The sequence below is a fragment of the Fistularia commersonii genome, chromosome 15, assembly GCF_037954325.1.
Source record: "Fistularia commersonii isolate RoL2024-O1a breed Wild chromosome 15, RoL_Fcom_v1.0, whole genome shotgun sequence".
Taxonomy (NCBI): Eukaryota; Metazoa; Chordata; class Actinopteri; order Syngnathiformes; family Fistulariidae; genus Fistularia; species Fistularia commersonii.
This window is the reverse complement of record NC_141298.1, coordinates 7460588-7467626: the sequence shown is the minus strand read 5'-3', so window position 1 is coordinate 7467626 and position 7039 is coordinate 7460588.

Sequence of the window (7039 nt, the reverse complement as noted above, 5' to 3'; positions counted from 1 at the left end):
TTGGATATTCATCTTGCTGCTTTATCTCAATCTCACGGGCCCTTCTAGAAGGAGCCCAAATGTATTTTTGGTGGAGCGACCATGAGTATGAGAAAGGGTCTGGCGGGACGACGGTGCCTCCTCCTCAACCGCCGCTCCTCCAGGAGCCCGAACGGCTTCGGATGCGTTGAATTATTAATGAGAAATGTAGCCGAGCAGCTCCATGTGGGGGTTCAGTGTTTGTCTTTTGGGCTCCTGACACCTGCCTCAAACACAACTCTGGAAGCCGCCCGTTTATCCAGTCAGTGGATTAAAAGTTGATCATTTCTAGACTTTCTGGACCTCTTTTTTTCTCTAATATTGAAGGTTACGTCTTTAAATCATACCAACTTTTATTTTTTTCTCTTGCTATTTATTTCATCCTCGATTGCATCCTTTGCATGGGATTTATTTTTCCAATTTTTGTTAAGAAAAGTGTTTTTTCCCCCCCATATCATTTATCATTGATTTTTAGATTAAATTAGTTTTTTTTTTTTTCCAAATATGAATCATGGATTTTTTTTTAGTATTTTTCGCTCTATTTTTTTTAAAGTAAGTTCTTGTAAAATGTGAGACAATTAATTCCCTCCAGTTTTAAGAAGAAATTATTTTATCCTGCATTTTGTCTCATCTTTTTAAAAAACTTTTTTTTTTTTTTTTTATAAATCCCACCTCATTATTCGGTGAAGTCTCTAATTTGTAGTTTAGGTGTGCTGAAAGCTGCACCAGATTTAATTTGCACAAATATTCCCCACTTTTTAGGACGTTTCCTGTTTCTCCGTGCTTATTATATGTTTTTGTTTTTCAAATATAATTTCTTTTGATATTTCGGAGCGATTTTTTTTTTTTTATTAATTTTCTTCCCAACTATCGTGATATTTATAATTAGGTTATATAATGTGAATTATATTTTTTATATAATTATATTTTTTAAATATTTGATTTAATTTTTTAATTGATTTCTTGATTTATTGACTATAATTCATCAAATTCTTGCACATTTAAACCCTTTAAAAAGTCATTTTACTTCATTTTGGAGTTACCTATACCCTTTAGTTTTGCATATTCCAGAATTTTTTTTAAATCCCATGAGATTTGAAAAAAAAACAGACAATTGAGAGAAAAGAAATGCATTTCAATCTTTCTGATTGCTTTAAGACGATTTGCAAGTATTTGCTTTTACTGTTTTTTTCGTTAGTTTTACTCATTTGTATGTTTTTATGACATTATTTGTCACTTCTTGTGCCACTTTTGTACTAGATACATTTCTGCAGGTTTTGTAGACAACATTGTTGTTGCAACTTTATTTGATTGTATTTATTTAATTTTGTGTTCAGTTGTTTATTTTTATTTATTTATCTATTTATTCATTCATGTATCTATCTATTTTTCTCATAGGACCTAAATCAGTGAAGAATCAGACAAAATTCACAAATAGAATTGTGAGGAGGCTCTCGGGTTTAGGTTCTTCACCTGAATCTGGGCACTGTTTACATTTGCGGGGATTTTTTCGGAGTGATTAGAAACTGTGCAAATAAAGAAAAAGGTAAATACTAGCCAAACGAAGCTTATCTTTAACTTCCATCAAATCATTATGATTTTTCTACTTCTCACTATCTTTATTTTACCCGATTCATCAAGTCCCTGTTGTTCCTCATTTGTGATATTTGGCTGGATTCAACAAAAAAATTTCCATTATTATCAAGTATTTTTTTTATTCATAAATACAAACTCTCTTGCAGATTTTTTTATTTACTTTTATTTATTTATTCATTTTTTACTTTATACATATTTTTACCTGTCTTGAAAACTGTTTGGGGCCATACCTTGCATAATTTGGAATGTATTTTTCTTTTTTTTTTAATTATTTAATTTGTGTTAATCTTTTCCCAAATGTGTTAAAACCAACCCCAAAAAATGGGAAAATAAATGAATTCCACAATATGATTCAGATTCTAAGTAAAAAGATTTTTTTTTTAACTTTTTAAAGAGAGTGAGATCGGATTTCTTGTGATGTTTGAAGAGGCACGTGTGGGGGAGGGGATGAAGAGGTAAGGGTAGATTACGCTGAGGGTCCTGGAGTTGATTGCAGGGTCTCAGGTCGAGGCTCTTCACCTGAAACTGGCTCTCGGGGACAACAGTGTTATTGATCGGCCGGGTTTGGAATGACGGAGCAAATAAAGCAGCGGGTGGACGGGATGCCTCGGCCATTAACCTGCTGCGGCTCGGCGGCCCAACCTGTAACTCAGTAAATACCCGTGGGGGTGATGAGGGTCGCCGAGGTTGGAGGTAAAGCACAAACACTGTTGGGTCACTCCACCCCTTTGGACAATAACACTGTATTTCATGAAACTAGTATCTGGATTAACCTGTTTCTAACTTTTAAACCAAAAAATGCTTTTTTTTCTTCACATATTACCTTGACTTGTTTTGATTTTAATGTCTCACAGATTTTCAGGAAATTTCTGCGAATTTGCCAAATATATTTTCAGTGATTTTTATGTAACGTTTTATTTTTTTTTTCCTGCCTTCTTTACCAGGTTATTCATTATCATAACTTGTTTTTTTGGATAACTTTTTTTAGTCAATCTTTGTGAGATTTTTTACTGAAGTGACAATCATTGCTTGTTTTTAGATCACTACCTGCTAATTCAATAGTTACTTCTAATAGTTTCTGGAGCCAGTGTCTCGCTCCATTCTGAGTAGAACTTTTTTTCATGAATTTCTTGGGAAATTGGGCTGATTTAAGTTCTGAGGTTCTTTCTGGATACTTTTAGATTATCACTGTTGCACTATTTTTATCGAGCCTCCTTTTGATACTCCAAGTTGTTTTCTTGTTATATTTCAGGTCGTTTCAGGTGATATTTTTGTGGTCCAGTGTTCCAAAATTGGTCATTTGAGAAACCGCTCCATTACCTTTCAGTAATTTTGTCTCTGGCCCGCGAGCACATGGCGAGTTTAAAAAAAAAAAGTACTTCCCAACCAAATCTAGAAGAGGTCAGAGGTGGGGGTCAGGGGTCAGGGAGGCGTGGCCTAAGAGCCGGAGACGCCCCCAGGTTTACACAAGTGTAAAAAGAGTCCTTTCAGTTCGGCTGCCTTGGCAAGGTTTCACAAAGGTCCACTGTGTGGGGGCAACTGCCCCACCCCAACACACACACATACACATACACACATTCACACACATGCATTGACACACACACACACACACACACACACACCTCCTCCACATGCCGACACAGGACACGGACAATGAGGGGGTTTCTGGTCAGCAGACCCTCAACCATGTTGTCCCTTCAACATTAGTGTTATCTGTAGTTTCTCTGCAGTTTGCAGAAATTACTTTAAACAATACTCTGGTGCTTTGTACCGAAGACAAATGGGTAGAATATTTTACATAATGCTAACCAGACAGATGAACTCAGATCAAAGATGAAAAAAAGGATTCCTTCTAACAATGTTGTCCTTTTATTCTTTTCAAAAATTTTGTATACATAATAGTAAGACAATAAATAGATTCTTCACAGGTGGTTTTGGTCATTTTTTTGGGTCAGATTTGAGATATCGTCACATTTTATTTTATTTATTTTTTAATTTAATTGAATGTAATTAAATCACATTCAATTACATTAATTTAATTTAATTTTATTGGGGGTATTGGGTTATTTAACTGTAATACTGTAATACTTTAAAACTGTTCTTGTGGATTTTTAGAAATGCCCTTTTAGTCGTTTTTTTTTTTTTTTTGTGACTTTTTTTTTAACTATGATGTATCCCCTCGTCTTCTTTCCCTTCACTAAAATGGTGGATTATAACCAGATTAAGGGAGTGCCTTTTTCTTTATCCCTGGGTAATCCTGCACAGCATGCAGCTCAAAGGTAATGAAGCTCTCTGTGATCTGGGGCCGGATGAATTTAAAGATTCCCAGAGCTGCCACTGTATTTTTACAGGGAAAATGGGATTTCCCAAAATAAAAACGTAAAAAAAAATAAAAAAATTCTGAGAACTTCAATATACCTGTATAAACACTGGAACCTGTTGCGCCTTCTGAATAAAACGACATTGTTTGCATGATGGGGGATCCCCCGGTGATTTATTTTGACAGGAATAAGTGCTTCAAGCCTTTCACTCAAACAGCAAATAAAAACGAAAATGCGGGCACACGAGAGGCCGGTCAAATTGTACCCGTAATTGTGTCAGGTTTTCGGCTCATTTTTCAACCCGATGCGAACCTCCCTGGTTTGTGTCAAAGCTGCCAAAGTGCCGTTTTATTTTGATGGTGATTAGACTAGATTTAATGAAGCTTTAATGATTTCTCCGGAGGGGAAAGTGGGTCAGTGCAGCAGCAGCAGCAGTGGCGGCGGCGGCGGTGGCAGCAAATACAGAGACGGTGAGAATGTGACGAATGTATTATTCACCGTCGTATTGTATAAGTGCTCCCGATGCCATTTGCATATTTTTGGGGCAGCTGTTTTTCACCCAAGGGGCATGGCATTAAAAAAAAAAAGTTAAAGAATACACAACATGAGGGAAGTGCTCTATTGGCATCGGTTAGGATCTTATAATGTATTCAAACTCTGAATTTCCAGATCAGGAAAAACTTTTGGGATTAATCGCTCTTGTCTGTAAGGAGAAATTGACTCCTGGTTAGTCCCTTGCATGGCAGATGAATGCGATCTAGTATAAGGTGCTGTGAAACATCAAGGTGATTAAAGTGCTGTATTAATTGTCTTTTTTTTCCCATTTCATTTTAATTTTAATTTTTCAGGCGTCTAAATCCCTTCTGTGCCATCCAGGCACAGGAAATAAGCCAATTCTGTCTCTTTTATTTAGCATTAACTGGATATCTGAGCATTATTATAGAGGAACAATACTGTGTGGACCATTTACAGATTTTTTTTTGTTTATTGTGAAACAGTATATTCTGTTACAGTTACCAATGCTTCCGTCTATCGAAATTTGTCAGGTCACAGAATAACGACTGTGCCATTTAGGGCCAATTCCGTCCATTTATTTAAAATACTAATGTAAAATATACTAATGTACCAACTACATGCTCTCATGTTATCGTGCAACTGAAAACTTTGTTCATATGCAGAGCATGAAGTGTCAAATTCATCTTGCGTTATCACACAAGGTAATTCTGTATTTTATTTTATTTTATTTTATCTTATTTCATTTTATTATTCTGTATTTTATTTTATTTTATTTTATCTTATTTCATTTTATTATTCTGTATTTTATTTTATTTTATTTTATTTTATTTTATTTTACAATACTGGGACACAACTCTTTGCTAATTTAGTGAAACACATGAAATCCACAGGAAATAATCCACCAATCAGCTGAGAAATAGTTTTCTGCCAATATGTCTCCCATGTATTTTCCGTGGAAGGATTATTAATCTGTGAAGGGTAGATCCTTTGACAGGATCTCGGAGGAATTGTCACAGCACCTTGCCAATTTTCAAAATAAAACAATTAGGGTAACATGTATTGAGACGCAGCATCATGTCCGAAGCTGCTGCCAGGGTTTAAATGGTCGATCTCCGAGAATGATATATAAATAAATAATATAACAAATAAATAAACTAAAGCTTATCTCGGTCGGGCGGACACTAAATGACAAATGGAACCAATAGGACGCCAGGGTCAGATGGTCAGTCAACATCAGGAGAAACTCGGCTCTCCGATAAGAAACAACCATCACGAATCAACACATCTGAAACACCTTGACAGTATAGAGTTGTTGCTAGGCGACACAAAACCATCTAATTTACTGTCATGAATGTTAAGTCTGCTCCTCATCAAATCTCGTCCAATCCGATAGAAGGTAATGAGTGACATGTTGCAGACAACCACCCGCTATTTATCTGGAACGTTATCAGCAGAGGTCGGAGGAGTGTCGACGCGGCTCAGAGGAAAACTCGACGTCCTGTGTGACGAAACCAGCTGAGGTCTTTAATAGCACACTGAAAAATTTTATACAGGAATTTAAAAAAAACTAAATTGGAAATGGGCTTGTATATACTGGGGAGGGCTGAGCTGTGAATTTATCAAAATAAATTTAAAGCAGCAGAAGTTAGAGTTTGCAACATTTTGCCTGTTCACACTCTTTCTAAATGATCTCCAGAGCAATGATGGCATGATATTCACGCAATTTCCAAATGATTTTTACTTTTCATTCATTTTCTATCCCCAGGTTGCGAGGGAGACTGGAGCCTGTCCCAGCTGTCACCGAACAGGTCGCAAGTAGATCACAGGGCCAAATACAGGCACAACAACCAGTCACTCTTTTATTTGCACGCCATTAAGGGTTATACAACCATTAACTTTCATTCTTATGTTACATAGAGGTGTACAACCATTCACTTATTCACAGACACAACCATCCACCCTCTCATTTGCATGTGATAAAGACATACAACCGTTAACCCTCTCATTCACACGCCATATAGGAACATAGAACCGTTCACTTTCTAATTCATGTCATATAGAGGCGTATAACCATTCACTCATTCACACATTATATAGAGATATACAACCACTCACTCTCTCATTCACATGTCATACATGGAAATATAACCATTCACTTTCCTATTAGTTGCTGGAATAGAACCAGCAACCTTCTTGCCCCATCATCCTGCCCTAGTTAATTTTTGGTATTCTTTTTTAAATCATTTCCATATTATTGTCAGGCAACTTATGCTGCCGATGACATTATTTCTTCAACAGCCACCAACTATTTTATTTTTTAACTGTTTTTATTGTTCAATTTTAGACGAAATTGTGAATGATTATCTTTACAACGTTTTACTGCTGGCCAATATTCTGCATGCTGACGGAAGGAGCAGAAATTGGATGAAAGATGGGTTATTCCCTCCTTAGTCAGTAAGCTGATTTCTGATGGCTTGTCTTCCTTTTTCCGTAACTTTTCAAAATCAATTGTCTTTTCTTCCTCTATTGGTCGAATGTCGAACGATTTATATTTGTGACCGGGCAAGTGGAACGTTAAAAGGGTCTCT